The following is a 17,036-nucleotide window of genomic DNA, read 5'->3' as shown; positions in this document are numbered from 1 at the left end:
AACAACAACAAAAAAATTGCCTCCTCCAACTTCTTCTTCTCAGGTTTGCTATGAATCAAAGAATCTGATTTATGCCTACACACCTAGCAACATGCCAATGATTTTTGAACGTTGTTCACTCTTTAATTTCGTGATGTTTTGACCTAAAGCTAACATCAGCCATCTGGGAAGGGTTATTATTTAAAAAAACATCACTCAGCCAATTGTGACCGAGGCACTGGATCATACTGAACTGCAAGATTTCTTCTAAGGATGAAAGAAAATAATAAGAAATCACAATAGCAAGGGACATACGTTGAGACCCAGCTTAGTTTTCTGAAAGGAGAAAAAGAAAGGCATTTGTTTGAAACTCTGGGGCCTTAGGGTAGTTCACCAGAGCACACTAAGCCTTAGGAATTATGTCTAATTTATCTTAGAGCAGCCAGAACTCACAGCTTAAAAATTCAAAGCAAAGATAGCTCTATTCTCAATATGTATAAAATAACTGAATGTGAGCGCATGACCTAAAGGAAATTAGACTGCACATAATCATGCATTCTGGTGCACTGTGGTATTAACTTGAAAAATATAGAGCTTTGGGTTTTGTGGAAGGAAATAGAAATTGGGATGTAAAATGAAGCGAAGAAGGAGATGCCCTTGGAAATATGAATTGCTATAAAATGAAAGCAGTGTCTAATCAAATAAGTGCCTTCTAGAGATAGACTATCCCTCACATCTGGATATCTTGGCTATCTATCTCTTATCAGGAAAAAAAAAGTGGGTCAGGGAATTATACCAAAGCAGATCTCTTTCAGCTGGACAAGCTTTAAAAGAAAAAAATGGTCTCCTGCTCTTTTCTAGTGCCTCTCAGTGGGTATCTTTTATTTTTCTTTTTAAAATCTGCATCTACCAGCCATTTCCCAGCTATATATCTACTTGAATTTCATTCTGGTCTCTGTTCTACTCATGCTATGTGTCTCATGCATCCATGCAAATTGGTGCCCAAACTGGGCATGCTGGAAGTGCTGGAGTCCTGAGCAGATTGGCCCTACCTACCATTTATTTACTGATGGCTTGCTTTAGCACATATCCTCTTCTCAGTTTGATGGTAAAGCCAGGTTGAAAGTGAGGAGGAGAATGTTTTGCTTCCAAAAGGATTTGAGTATTGAAATGTTGTGCTTGGAACAAAAGTTTCCCCCTTTCCAGGACAATACACATGGATCTTTCCAGATATTGTTGGGTGGGGGGGACATGGGGACATGTAGAGGCAATGTCAGAGAGTGGAGGAAGAACTGGGATTTAGAGGTTCAGGAAACCCAGAATCTTAGACTGTTTCTCACTGAATCTAGGACTCTGGCAAGTGGGCAGATCCCTCTGAGCCTCAGTTTTCCCATTTGCAAAATAATAGTAATAATAGTAACAAACAGTTGAGAGGCAAGGTGGTATAGAGGGCAAGTGAACACATTCCAGAGAAAGGTTGCCAGGGTTCAAATTCTGGCTCTGCCGTTATTACCTAAAACAGTCTGTACCTCAGCTTCTTTCTTTTTTTTTTTTTTTCTTCTTTATATTACATTTAGCTGAAGCTTGAACTCGTCTGCTGGTTGCAGAATGTACCATTTTACTTATTAAAAAATTAATAAACTTTATTTTTTTAGAGAAGTTTTAGGTTCACAGCAAAATTGAGCAAAAGTACAGAGACCCATTTACCCCCGGTCCCATACATGCACATGCTCAGCCTCCCCCACTAACAACATTCCCCACCAGACTAGGACATTTGTTACAATCAGTGAACCTATACTGACATATCACAATCATCCAAAGACCACAGTTTACATTAGGGGCTCAATTTTGATATTGTACAGTCTCTGGATTTGGACAAATGTATAATGACATGTATCCACCATTATAGTGTTATAACAGGAGAGTTTCAGTGCCCTAAAAATCCACTGTGCTCTCTTTATTCCTGTCTTCCTGCTAACCCCTGGCAACCACTGATCTTTCCACTCTCTCCATAGTTTTGCCTTTTCCAGAATGTCAGATATTTGGAATCATATAGTATGTAGCCTTTTCAGATTAGCTTCTTTCAATTAGTAGTATGCATTAAGTTTCCTCCATGTCTTTTCATCTAGCTCATTTTTTTTTAGCACTGAATAATATTCTGTTGTCTGGACATACTACAGTTTATCCATTTACCTTTTGAAGGACATTTTGATTGCTTCCAAGTTTTGGCAATTATTAATAATTTGTCAATTTATTAAAAATAAAAACCTGCCGCAAACATCCATGTGCAGGTTTTTGTGTGGATATAAGTTTCTAATTCATTTGGATAAATACCGAGGACCAATCATATGTTAAGAGTATTTTTAGCTATTTTTTAAAACAGCTTATCAAGTGTGAGTTTTAGCAGATTTTGTGTTTTAAGGGATTGGTTTGTTTCATCTAGGTTATCAGTTTCTGGCATGGAGTTGTCCATAATATTCCTTTATCTGCTTTTTTTTTTTTAAAGATTTTATTTATTTTTTAGAGAGCGAGCGAGAGAGAAACAGCATGAGAGGGGAGAGGGTCAGAGGGCGAAGCAGGCTCCCCGCTGAGCCGGGAGCCCGATGCGGGACTCGATCCCAGGACCCTGGGATCATGACCTGAGCCGAAGGCAGATGCTTAACCATCTGAGCCACCCAGGCACCCTGCTTTTTTTTTTTTTTTTTTTTTTAAGATTTTATTTATTTATTTGAGAGAGACTGAGAGAGAGCATGAGAGGGGGGAGGGTCGGGAGGGTCAGAGGGAGAAGCAGACTCCCTGCCGAACAGGGAGCCCGATGCAGGACTCTATCCAGGGACTCCAGGATTATGACCTGAGCCGAAGGCAGTCGCTTAACCAACTGAGCCACTCAGGTGCCCCCTTTATCTGCTTTTTAATGTCCATGAGATCTTTAAATGTCCTTTATCTTTGAGTGATGTCTCCTCTTTCATTTCTGATGCTAGTAATTTGTGTCTACTCTCTCTCTTTTTTTTTTTTTAGCCTGGCTCGAGGCTCATCGATTTTATTGACCTTTTCAAAGAAATGGCTTTTGGTTTTGTTGATTTTCTCTATTGATTTCAGTTTCATTGATTTCTGCTTGAATTTTTGTTATTTCTTCTACTTTGGATTTAATTTGCTCTTCTTTTTCTAGTTTTCTTTTTTTTTTTATAACATTTTTTTTTTTTAAGATTTTATTTATTTGACAGAGAGAGACACAGTGAGAGAGGGAATATAAGCAGGAGGGGTGGGAGAGGGAGAAGCAGGCCTCCTGCCGAGCAGGGAGCCTGATGTGGGACTCGATCCCAGGACTCTGAGATCATGACCTGAGCCGAAGGCAGACGCTTAATGACTGAGCCACCCGGGTGCCCTTTTTCTAGTTTTCTAAGGTGGAAACTTAGATTATTGATTTTAGATCTTTATATTTTTGCAATATATGCATTCGATGCTATAAATAACCTTTAAAGCACTGTTTTCACTGTGTCCCATGAACTTTGATAAGTTGTGTTTTCACTTTTATTTAATTCAAAATATTTTTAAATTTCTCTTGATTTCTTCTTTGAATTACATGTTAATTAGAAGTGTATTGTTAATCTCCAAGTATTTTGGTATTTTCCAGCTATCTTTCTGTTATTGATTTCTACTTTAATTCCATTGTGGTCTGAGAGCACACATTATATGATTTCTATTCTTTTAAACTTATTAAGGTATATTTTAAATTTATTAAGGTGCATTTTATGGCCCAGAATGTGGTCTATCTTGCTGAATGTTCCATGTGAGCTGGAGAAGAATTTGTACTCTACTATTGTTGAATGAAGTCATCTATAGATGTCAATGAAATCCAGTTGATTGATGGTGCTGTTGAGTTCAACTATCTTTACTGATTTTCTGCCTGCTATATCTGTCTATTTCTGATAGAGGGATGTTGAAGTCTCCACCTACAATAGTGGATTTATCTATTTCTTCTTGCAGTTTATCTGTTTTGCCTCACATGTTTTGATGCTCTGTTGTTAGGTGCATGCACATTGTCTTCTTAGAGTACTGACCTTTCAATCATTATGAAATGCCCCTCTTTATCCCTGATAACTTTCCTTGTTTAAAGTCTGCTTTGTCTGAAATTAATATAGCTACTCCTGCTTTCTTTCGAGTAGTGTTAGCATGGCATATCTTTCTCCATTCCTTTATATTTCATCTATATGTTATTTATTTAATAATTGTAATTATATTTAAATGTATTAAATTATATTAAATAACATTTATTTGACATATTTATTATTTATTTTTGAGAGAGAGAGAGTGTGCATGCGTGTGAGTGGTGGGGGGAGGGACAGAGGGCGAGGGAGAGAGAATCTTAAGCAGGCTCCATGCCCAGTGCAGAGCCTGATGTGGGGCATGATCCCATGACCCTGAGATCATGACCTGAGTCAAAATCAAGAGTCAGATGCTTAACTGACTGAGCCACCCAGGCACTCCTGTGTTATTATATCTAAAGTGAGTTTCTTGTAGATGACATATAGTTGAATCTTGTTTTTTTGATCTACTCTGACAATCACTGCCTTTTAATTGGTGTATTTAGACCATTGATGTTTAAAGTGATTATTGATATAGTTGGATTGCTATCTACAATATTTGTTACTCTGTTGCCCTTATTTTTTGGTCTACTTTTGTCTCCCATACATTTTCTGCCTTTTGTGGTTTTGACTGAGCATTTTATATGATTTCATTTGTCTCATTTTTTAGTATATCTACTACTTAATTTACTTTTAAAGTGGCTGCTCTAGAATTTGCAGTATACAAGTACAGTGAATCCATGTCCACTTTATTTTTTAATTTAATTTTTTTAAAGGTTTTATGTTTAACTAATCTCTACACCCAACATGGGGCTTGAACTCACAACCCTGAGATCAAGAGTCACACACTCCACTGACTGAGCCAGCCACGTGGCCCCAAGTCCACTTTAAAATAACACTATACCACTTCATGAATCGTGCAGGTACCTTATAATAACAAAAGAATCCTAATTCCTCCCTCCCATCTCTTGAATCATTACTGTCATTCATTTCACTTATATATACAATAAAGTAAGCATAAATACATACATGTAAGCATACATAATTGCATACATTGTTGCCATTATTTTTTGAACAAATAATCTATCTGTTAGAGCAGTTAAGAATAAGAAAAATAAGTTTTTACCTTCTCTTATTCTTTGATGTTCTTCCTTTATGTATGTCTGTCCAAGTTTCTGATCTATACAATTTTCCTTTTCTCTGAGGAACTTTTTTTTTTTTAGTGTAGTTGACATACAGCATTACAGTAGTTTCAAGTGTACAGCATAGTGATTCAACAAATTTACCTATTATGCTATGTTTACTACATGTGTAGCTACCATCTATCTCAATACATCAGTATTACAATAGCATTGACTATATTCATTATGTTGTGACTTTTATTCCTGTGACTTATTTGTTCTATAACTGGAAGCACTTATTTTAACATTTCTTGCAAGGTGGGTCTACTGGCAACAAATTCTCTTCATTTTTGTCTTAGAAAGTTTTTGTTTCTCATTTACTTTTGAAGGATAATTTCAAATGGTACAGAGTTTTAGGTTGGTGGGTTTTTTTTCTCTTCATACTTTATATATTTCATTTCACTGTCTTCTTGCTTGCATGGTTTATGAGAAGTCAGATATAATTCTTATCCTTGTTTCTTTATTGGTAACATGTTTTTTCCTCTGGCTTCTTTCGAGATTTTTTTTCTTTATCTTTGATTTTCTGCAGTTTGAATGTGATATGTTTAGGTGCAGTGGGTTTTTGTTTTTTGTTTTTTGATTTTTGATGGGGTTTTTTGGTATTTATCCTGCTTGGTGTTCTCTGAGCTTCTTGGATCTGTGGTTTGGTGGCCAACATGTGCCTCAGTTAATCGATCTATAAAGTAGGGATTATAATAGCTACTTCATGTTGTGGGAATTAAAATTAATTCAATATGTGACAAGCACTTAGACGAGTACCTGGAATGTAGTTAGTACTACGTAAGTGTTAGCTAATATTTAATCAGCACTTGCTAAGTGCTTTTCATACAGGATCTCATTTTTTCTTCACAGCAATCCTATCCTTAGCAGGTACCAATTATTACCCCCATTTTACAGATGGGGAGATTGAGGCTTGTCTAGGATCACACAGATTGTTAAGTGGCAGGTCTGTAAGTCCTACTGAGGTCTGTCTGTCTGCCAAGACCATACCTTAAATTACCAAGGAACAGCACCTCAGAAGGGTGTTGGATTTTGGTTAATCTCTGTGGTCCCTTCCAGAACTAAAACTCTGTTGTATCACATTTGAAATAATGCCAGAATAATACTGTGGTAGAGTGTCCAGGCTTGGGAGTTGGAAAGCCTGTGTTTAAGCAAGTCAGGCACACCCTCTGTTTCCCCTGCTGTGACATGAGGCTAATCCACCTACCTTTCCTATCGAGTTGTTTGGAGGTTTGAATGGGCTACTATATGTAAAACATTTTGCACAGTGCTTGTAACTGGTACTGGTATATTGTAGGTGCTCAAAAAAGTTAGAAAATAAAACAATTGTTATTTTAAAATCTTGCCTAGTAGTTACAGTATTGGAAAAAGTCAGGAAATGTCTTGATTTAGAGGCCCCCAAGCTGTCCAGGCAGGAGGGCATATGGTAGGAAACTGTTGATGTGGAACTTGGCTAGAAGAGGTGAGACTAGCTTACATCATAGAACCCAGCCCTTGGGCAGTGCAGAAGTCTTCCTGGGCAAGAAGCTGAGATGACTCCGGTACATGGAGGTTTTATTTCTAATGCTGGCAATCATAAGAGAACTGGGACACTCTTGGGCATTGTGGCAGGGCTCTTATTTATGATCAGTCTCATTCAGAGGAAGGATTGGGTAGGATGGAGTATTCCCAATATGGCTGGTCCTGATTAAAGAGGAAGCAGATGGCCTTTAATCTGGACATGGGCCATGCCAGTATTAGGACTGTGTGTTCTCTGAGCTTCTCAGAGTAAAAGGGCTGGCCCACTGATACGACTTTGGTGTGACATTTCTTCGAGCCCGGTGAAGGGATCTATGCTTGTTAGAATCAGAGGTGGCAGCTGCTCTGGGGACCATACCTATGCGACATGGTGAAGGGGCAAAATGCCTGTGACTCACATTTCATTGTGTGTGTGGATGTGTCTACATTTCTGGTACTACTATTTCATTCTCCTCTGAAGAAACAGAGGGATTAAAAGTAGCAGTTGTACTCCCTTGCTTTGGCTGCCTGAGGAGCCCTACCTCCAAAAATGTGAATTGTAATCTCAAAGCTCTTTGCCAGCTTCCTTCAGTAATCCCTGCTCATCACGCATCACATTCTACAGTGTCACTGTTCTGGTTTTCAGATATCTCCCCTCAGTCAATAAGCATGGATGGAGGGCATATTATGTGCCTGGCACTGTGTTATGATCTGAGGATACAATAAAGGATGATATAAGGTCCTGGCCCTCAGAGAGTTGAAAGCCGTTAGGGTGGTGGGGACCTTTAAGCAAATAAGTACAACACTATGTAATGGGCTATCAGAAAAGTGTCTTCCTTTGGATTTCTCCCAAAACAGGCTGTGGGAAAAGGATTTGAGTGTAAGTAGTTTATTTGGGAAGTGATCCCAGGAAGCACTGGTAGAAAAGATCAGGGAGTTGAGGAAGGGAACAGAAGAAAGCCTATCCGCGTAATTACTACTACAGGCAACTGGGGTTCAACCTCCCCAGGGAGCTCTGGGCACATAAAACATGCCTTGTTCTCCCCACCAAGGGGCCACGCAGATGGGCCAGTTAGCCATCACATCTCTCTCCATCAGTGTTTGAAGACTGCCCCAAGGGAGATTAACGCCCTAGCGCAACTCCTGACCACCTGGCCAAATGCATGCTGGTGGGCAGATATACAGTCCCAAGTGAAGCCACTGGTGTTTATAGTAAGCAGCCTTCCATGTAGAGGCAAAGGCCAAAGAGATGTGGGAAGGGCCCCAGCAGCATCTGCTAAAAGAAGTATGTTGGGCTTACAGTGAGTACACACCAGGTTAGCCATTCCTAGCTTAGGTGATCAACAAAGACTTCAGAAAGAAGAGCTTTCCAGGCTGGAACAAAGGCATGGAGTGTTTGGAAGAATGTGATGAATTCAATATGGCTGGCACTGGTGTCATAGGGGAGAGGGTGTCGGGTGTGGGAAAGTACTAGGCGTAGGTGAGGGCCAGCTCCAGTACCCCCCTATGCCAAACTACATTCCAGACTCGCGGGAGATGCAGAGAGAGCCACAGAAGGGCTTTAAGAAGGCTTGTGACCCAGCCGTGCTTGCTTTTTATTTATTTTTTTTAAGATTTTATTTATTTGACAGAGAGAGACACAGTGAGAGAGGAACACAAGCAGGGGGCAGTGGGAGAGGGAGAAGCAGGCTTTCCACAGAGCAGGGAGCCCGATGCGGGGCTCCATCCCAGGACCCTGGGATCATGACCTGAGCCGAAGACAGACGCTTAACGACTGAGCCACCCAAGCACCCCCATGCTTGCTTTTTAGAAAGATCAGTCTGGCTATGGTAGCCAGAGCAGGTGGCTACTCCTTCCCATTTGCTTCCTGTGGGTTTCGTGTCTATTTCCTATTGCTGTGAGCATCAGCCTGGTGGTAGTAGTTCAAATCATCCAGTTTGTGATTTTTCCCAACACTCTCATAATCAGCCTTATTGTGTCCCATCAGAGATGGGTGATGCCCCTCTTTGGGGGCTGGGTCACAGCCCCATGGGGTCCCTCTTCCAGGCTTCCAGGCTCTGATAACCCCAGTCTCTCCCTTCCATTCCCCCCACATCTTTGGGGTGGCCTCTAATTCCTGCAGCTCCCATCTCTGTGTTATCTCAGCATCCCCTGTCTACCTTTTGAGTCCTCCAAAACTCATTTCAGCAATTTCACCTCCAATCCCTGCTTTACCTCTGCAGAACTAACTGTGCTGCTTGTCTTTCTTCCTGGACCATGACCGATGCAGAGAGGCACAGACGACAGAGTATCTGGGGAGTTGGCTTAGCTGGGAGACAATGGGTTTGTAGTTCACACACTTGTTTGATTTTCCCCAAAGCTCTTGAGAGCCAGGGCATAGGCATGGAGAAGGCATGTGGTTGGGGTGAACCGACCTTGATGGTTTGAAGAGGATGTTCAAGAGGGCACCTAAGCGTCAGAGCCGGGTGGACCAGATAATACCAATGGTAGCAGCAACAGCAGTAGCCACGATGATAATAGAGAAACCTACGATTTTGCCTTTACTGTGTGCCAGGCATTGTAAGTGCTTTACATGTACTGTCAACTTAATCCTCATGACACCCCTAGGAGGTAGGTATGTACTTTCCTTCTCCATTTTACAAATGAAGACACCAAGGCACCAAGAGGCTAAGTAATGTGCCCAAGGTCAAATAACTAGTAAGGGACAAAGTTGATATATGAACCTGGGCAGTTTCTCCCCCGTGGTTGGGGCTCATGGTCATTACAAGGGGTAATTTTCCTGCCCTACTGTTCTGTGACTCCACAGAAATATGACTTAATGTCTCTGTGAAAATCTGCGGCTTAATGGTAAGGTTTTAGTGACGATGACACCTTTCCAAGAGGCCCTTGCAGGAAGTCAGAGAAAGTTGGGCTTAATCTATGAAGATGAAGCTAAACAGAAAGCCAGAAGAAAAGGCGTGGACTCCTAGGGGTGTGGATCTCCCCTTCTGCAAAGGCACAGATGGAAACAAGACAGAGGAGCTGAGAGTTTATCATTCTCTGAAAGCTTAATTAGGTCATTGGTGAGGACAGAATATTAAAAAAATTCCATCAGCTAAAGACCTATGGGATTTAATTCCCTTATTCCTGCTCCTTAGTCTTAGAATAAATGAAGCCTTTTCTAGTTACAAAAATGATGTTGAAAAATGATTGATTATCCTAATGAGGAAAGAGAACAGCTGCCTGAACAGCAGATGTAACTTTTATAATCATTTCCTCTTCATTGGTTTTCTCCCTAATGACCCCGACACTGATGATAGTATTTAAGAAGGAGGATGTGTGATGGGCAGAGGACTGGAATGATCAGGAAGCTTGGGTAAAGAGGGAAATGGTTGGCCTGACCCTCCTGATCGACTGCATTTTTAACAAGCCCAAAGTTATGGCTGTTCTTCAGGCTGTTAAAGGTGACAGAAGCAGAGTTTGTGGCAACACGAGGTCCCAGAATTGAGGGCCAGACCTGACATAAAAACCACCCACAACTATTACATGTACTGAAATCTGTTGTAGCTTCACTAAAGCCCCAGGGGGAACTGTCACGCAGAGAGGAACATCCCTATGAGGGGATATTTAGCAGCAAGTCTGCAAAGACACTGAAATGTGATAGCCTATGCAGTGGAGTATGGTGGTCAGGAGCATGGGCCCTGGCTGTAAATCCTGCATTCGAATCCTGACTCTACCACTGACCAGCTGTACTTCACTTTCCAACTGTGTGACCTAGAGCCAATTTCTTCATCTCTTTGTGCCTTGGTTTCTAGCTGTGTGAACTTGGGCAAGTTTCTTAACCTCTCTGTGCCTCAGTTTGCTGATCTTTAAAATAAGGATGATAAGAATACCTATTTCATGGGGTTGTTGAGGGGAATAAATAAATGTTTGTAAAGCACTCAGAACAGTGCCTGGTATATAGCAGGTCTATTTCTAGATCTCTTAAATAACATAAATGGCCTGCCATTGGCAAAACTGTGTCAGCCACATTTTTCTGCCATCTGCAGAAGTGTGATTCAGCAGTTGGTCTTCAATGCCCTCTAGATTTTGGGATCTCTTTCTCTCTCCCTTCACCTTTGTGGCATCCCACTGTTCTCTTATTCCATACAAATATTCTACACAAATCTCAGTAGGGGCTAAAAATCCCAATTTGTGGTGAGATGCTAGTGACTCATAAACTTCATCATGTTCCACTTCTTAGCCTTAAATCAAGGGGCTCATGGCATTTTGGGCACTGGCCAAAAGTGGTGGACCTCTCAGTGCCACTTCATACCCATTCTGACAACCAGTTTTCTGTGGACTTTCCTGCTGCTCCTCACCACAGCTCGGAGTTCCAGAACTTTTGGTTCTCCCATCTGGGACCCCAGACCCACACTACCACGTCCTGTTCAGGCACTCCCCAAAGCAGTTGTCTGTTGGGCCTATGGGCATAACCTTTATTGGTTCTGGGCATACTGGACCAGACCTGCTTGGTAATACCCTTGTCCATATTATAGGAGAGCTGCCCTAAACTTTGGTTTGGTTCAAATAGATATAATTACCCCTAATGTTTTTGTTGTTTTAGATTTTATTTACTTATTTGACAGAGAGAGAGAGGGAGAGAGAGAGAAAGCACAAGTAGGGGGAGCAGCAGAGGGAGAGGGAGAAGCAGACTCCCCACTGAGCAGGGACCCTGAGATCATGACCCGAGCCGAAGGCAGACACCCAACCAACTGAGCCACTGAGGCACCTGAATTATCCCTGATGTTAAAGAGCAAAAGTTCTTTTAGTTTTCAGTGTTTGTCTTCATTTCTTTTTGCGTCATGATAGCTTCATTTTGCAAGTGGGAAAAATCAGTTTTGGTTTCATATACTAGGACGCCTATGTTAAAGGAAGACCCCAGTGGCAGGGCAGTGATCAGCCCTGGGTCTATCAAAGCTCTGACTTATTTTCTCTTGAATATATACTCTCAAGATCTCTTGAGAATCTCTCAGCTCTCCTCCACAGTGTGGTTTGATTCTCAGGCTTCTAGAGGATACTGCAGCACCCTTGGGGGCTCCGATCCACACCCCCAAATACCCAAGGAAGACAGGAACTGGCTCTCTTTTAAGAAGTGCCCCCAAATTGTCCTTTGTTCCTCATTGGCCCAAATCTGGTTGTACACCAGCCTCTGAATAATCCAGGAAGCTGGGAGAATACCATGTGCTAACAGGCTTAGGCCTGGCAGTCTGTCCAATCGCTGTCAAAGGGGCTGTAATTATTTAGCCCAGTTAGCCCCACCAGTAATATTGGGGATGAGTCAGCTTCCTTTCACAGGTGTAGGTGGGGTGAGGAGGAAAGACACCTAAATGGAAGTCTGAGGTATTGTCAGGAAGTGGGCATTGTCAGGATAGTAGAGTTAACATACTGTGTTATATTAGTTTCAGGTGTACAATATAGTGATTCAACAATTCTGTAAGTTACTCAGTGGTCATCAGGACATGTGCACTCCTTAATCCCCATCACCTATTTTACCTATCTCCTCCATCCACCTCTTCTGTGGTAACCGCCAGTTTGTTCTCTATAGTTGAGAGTCTATTTCTTGGTTTGTTTCTCTCTCCTTTTTTTCACTCTTTGTTTTGTTCCTTAAATTCCACATATGAGTGAAATCATATGGTATTTTTCTTTCTCTGACTGCCTTACTTGCTAAGCATTGTATTCTCTAGCTCCATCCATGTCATTGCAAATGGCAAGATTTCATTATTTTTTATGGCTGAATAATATTCCTCCGTGTGTGTGTGTGTGTGTGTGTATCTCCATATCTTTATCCATTCATCTATTAATGGATCTCCATATCTTTATCCATTCATCTATTAATGGACACTTAGGTTGCTACCATAATTTGGCTGTTGCGAATAATGCTGCAATAAACATAGGGGTTCATGTAACCCTTTGAATTAGTGTTTTCATATTCTTTAGGTACATACCCAGTAGTGAATTACTGAATCGATCATATGGTATTTCTATTTTTAATTTTTTGAGGAACCACCATACTGTCTTCCACAGTGGCCACACCAGTTTGCATTTCCACCAACAGTACATGAGTATTTGTATTTCTCCATATCCTCACCAGCACTTGTTTCTTGTGTTGTTGATTTTAGCCATTCTGACAGGTGTTGAGGTGATATCTCACTGGGGCTTTGATTTGCATTTCCCTGGTGATAAATGATGTTGAGCATCTTTTCATATGTCTGTTGGCCATCTGTATGTTTTCTTTGGAGAAATGTCTCTTCATGTCTTCTCCCCACTTTTTAATTGGATTATTTGTTTTTTCCAGTGTTGAATTGTATAAGTTCTTTCTATAATATGGATATTAACCCTTTGTCAGATATGTCATTTGCAAATATCCTCTCCCATTTTGTAGGTTCCCTTTTAGTTAGCTTTATTCCTAGGTATTGTATTATTTTTGGTGCAATTGTAAATGGGTTTGTTCTCTTAATTTCTCTTTCTGCTGCTTCATTATTGGTCTACAGAAATGCAATGGATTTCTGTACATTGATTTTGTATCCTGTGACTTAACTGAATTTGTTTATCAGTTCTAGTAGTTTTTTGATGGAGCCTTCCGCATTTTCTATATAGAGTATCATGTCATCTGCATATAGTGAAAGTTTTACTTCTTCCTTACCAATTTGGATGCCATTGATTGATTGATTGATTGATTGATTGCTGTAGCTAGGACTTCCAGTACTATGTTGAATAAAAGTGGTAAGAGGGGACATCCTTGTCTTGTTCCTGACCTTAGGGGAATAGCTCTCAGTTTTCCCCCATTAAGGATAATGTTAGCTGTGGGTTTTTCATATATGGCCTTTCTTATGTTGAGATATGTTCTGTCTAAACCTTTGTTGAGAGTTTTTTTTTTATCATGATGTTGTACTTTTTCAAAAGCCTTTTCTGCATCTTTTGAAATGTTCATATATTTCTTATCCTTTCTCTTATTGATGTGATGTATCATGTTGATTGATTTGCACATGTTGAACCACCCTTGCACCCCAGGAATAAATCCCACTTGATCATGGTGAGTGATTCTTTTAATGTATTGTTGGATTCAGTTTGCTAATATTTTGTTGAGGATTTTGGCATCTATGTCCATCAGAGATACTGGCTTGTAGTTCTCTTTTTTTTGTAGTGTCTTTAACTGGTTTTGCTATCAGGGTAATGCTGGCCTCATGGAATGAATTTGGAAGTTTTCCTTCTTCTATTTTTTGGAATAGTTTGAGAAGAATAAGTATTAACTCTTCTTTAAATGTTTGGTAGAATTCACCTGTGGAACTGTCTGGTCCTGGACTTTTGTTTGTTGGGACTTTTTTGATTACTGATTCAATTTCATTGCTGGTAACTGGTCTGTTCAAATTTTCTATTTTTACCTGATTCAGTTTTGGTGGGTTTTATGTTTCTAAGAATTTATCCATTTTTTTCTAGGTTGTCCAGTTTGTTGGCATATAGTTTTTTATAATATTCTCTTACAATTGTATTTCTCTGGTGTTGGTTGTCATTTCTCCTCTGTCATTTGTGATTTATTTTTTTGAGTCCTTTCTCTTTTTTTTCTTGATATGTCTGGCTAGAAGTTTATTAATTTTATTGATGTTTTTGAAGATCAAGTTCCTGGTTTCATTGATTTGTTCTATAGTTGTTTTTAGTTTCTATTAAATTTGTTTCTGGTCTAATCTTTGTTATTTCCTTCCTTTTGATGGTTTTATGTATTTGTTGTTCTTTTTCTAGCTCCTTTAGATGTAGGGTTAGTTTGTTTATTTGTGATTTTTCTTGCTTTTTCAGGTAGGCCTGTATTGCTATAAACTTCCCTCTTAGAACTGCTTTTGCTGCATACCAAAGTTTTTGGACCATTGTGTTTTTATTTTCATTTGTTTCTGTGTACTTTTTATTTCTTTTTTTATTTCTTGGTTGACCCATTCATTGTTTAGTAGCATGTTATTTAACTTCCATGTATTTGTGTTCTTTCCAGATTTTTTCTTGTGGTCGGCTTCTTGTTTCATAGCGTTGGGGTCAGAAAAGATGCATGGTATGACTTTGATCTTGAATTTGTTGAGGTTTGTTTTATGGGCGAATATGTGATCTGTTCTGGAGAATGTTCTGTGTACACTTGAAAAGAATGTGTTTTCTGCTGTTTTAGGAGGAATGTTCTGAGAATATCTATTAAATCCATTTGGTCCAGTGTGTCATTCAAAGCCACTGTTTCCTTGATATTATGTTTAGATGATCTGTTCATTGATGCAAGAGTCCGCTACTATTATTGTATTACTATCAATTAGTTCTTATATATTTGTTATTAACTTTTTATGTATTTGAGTGCTCCTGTGTTGGGTGCATAAATATTTACAATTGTTATGTCTTCTTGTTGATTAATAATTATATAGTGTCCTTCTTTGTCTCTTGGTACAGTCTTTTATTTTTTTATTAAAAAAATTTTTTTAAGTTTTTTATTTAAGTAATCTCTATACCCCATGTGGGACTCAAACTCATAACCCTGAGATGTAGAGTCATCTGTTCTTTCGACTGAGCCAGCCAGGTGCCCCTACAGTCTTTATTTTAATTAATTAACTAATTAATTAATTAATTTTTAAAGTAGGCTCCAATGCAGGGCTTGAACTCCAGACACTGAGATCAAGACCCAAGCTGAGATTGAGAGTCGGACACTTAACCAACTGAGCCACCCAGGGGCCCCTACAGCCTTTGTTTTAAGGTCAATTTTGTCTGATGTAAGTATTGCCATTCCAGCTTTCTTTTCACATCCATTTGCATGATAAATATTTCTCCATCCCCTCACTTTCAGTCTGCATGTGTCTTAGGTCTGAAGTGAGTCTCTTGTAGGCAGCATATAGGTGGGTCTTGTTTTTTTATCCATTCCATCACCCTATGTATTTTGATTGAAGCATTTAGTCCATTTACATTCGAAGTAATTATTGATAGGTATATATTTATTGCCATTTTATTTGTTTTGTATTTGTTTTTATGGATTTTCTCTATTCCTTTCTTTCCTTACTCTCTTCTTTCACCATAAGTTGTTTTTCTTTAGTGATATACTTGGATTTCTTTTTATTTTTTGCATATCTATTACTGGTTTTTGATTTGTGGTTACCATTAGGTTTGTATATGCATATAGCAGTCTTTCTTAAGTTGATGGTCACTTAAGTTTGAACCCATTTTTGCTCCTCTCTTCCCCATATTTTTAGGCATATGGCATCATACTTTATTTCCTTTTATTCTGTGAATCCCTTGGCAGATTTTTACAGATATAATTATTTTTACTGGTTTTGTGCTTCCTACTTTTCTTACTCTTACTTATGGTCTTTCCTTTCCACTCATAGAGTCCCCTTTAACATTTCTTGTAGGGCTGGTTTAATGGTCATGAACTCCCTTAACTTTTGTTTGTCTAGGAAACTCTTTATCTCTCCTCCTATTCTGAATGTTGCCCTTTCTGGATAGAGTAATCTTGCCTGCAGGTTTTTTTTTTTCTTTCAGCACTTTGAATATATCATGCCACTCTCTTCAGGCATGCAAAGTTTCTGCTGAAAAATCAGATGATAGCCATATGGGGTTTCCCTTGTATGCAATGGTTTTCTTTTCTCTTCCTCCTTTTAAAATTCTTTATTTATTACTGTTCTTTGACATTTTAATTACTATGTGTCTTGGTTTGGACCTCCTTGGGCTGAATTTGTTGGGAGTTTTCTGTGCCTTTTGGATCTAATTTCTTTTTCTTTTCCCACATTTAGGAAGCTTTCAGCTATTATTTCTTCAAATACATTTCTGCCCCCTTTTCTCTCTCTTCTGCTTCTATGATCCCTATAATGAAAATGTTATTATGCTTTTGGAGTCACTGAGTTTCCTAAGTCTGTTCTCATTTGGCATAATTTTTTTTCTTTCACCTGCTCAGCTTGATTACTTTCCATTACTCTGTCCTCCATGTTGCTGATTCGTTCTTCTGCTTCTTCTAGCCTGCTGTTTATTCCATCTAGTGTATTTTTAATTTCAATTATTGTGTTCTTCATGTCTGATTGGTTCTTTTATATCTCTGTGTTAAAGTTCTCACTGATGTCCTCCACTTTGTTCTCAAGTCCAGTGAGTATCTTTCTGATTCTTACTTTAATTGTTTATCAGCCTATTACTTATTTCTGTTCAGCTTAGGTCTCTTGCTGTACTGTTTGTCCTATTCTTTCATTTGGAACATATTCCTCTGTGTCCTCATTTTGTCTAACACCTTCTCTTTGTCTGTTACTCCATTAGGAAAGTCAGCTCTGTC

General features: G+C 39.4%; 1 pseudogene; it reads right to left on the bottom strand.

Annotated features, from left to right (window-relative positions):
• LOC123843415 (peptidyl-prolyl cis-trans isomerase FKBP3-like) overlaps window positions 1-16,785 on the bottom strand; it is a 32,148-nt pseudogene extending 15,363 nt beyond the window's left edge.
• Window positions 16,786-17,036: the final 251 nt, after the last annotated feature.

Source organism: Mirounga angustirostris, unplaced genomic scaffold (assembly GCF_029215605.1).
Source record: "Mirounga angustirostris isolate CCGP_5_RB_7025 unplaced genomic scaffold, mMirAng1.0.hap1 SCAF_11, whole genome shotgun sequence".
In the NCBI taxonomy this organism is placed as follows: Eukaryota; Metazoa; Chordata; class Mammalia; order Carnivora; family Phocidae; genus Mirounga; species Mirounga angustirostris.
The sequence above is the reverse complement of the archived record's forward strand: the minus strand, read 5'-3'. Positions and strand labels throughout refer to the sequence as shown.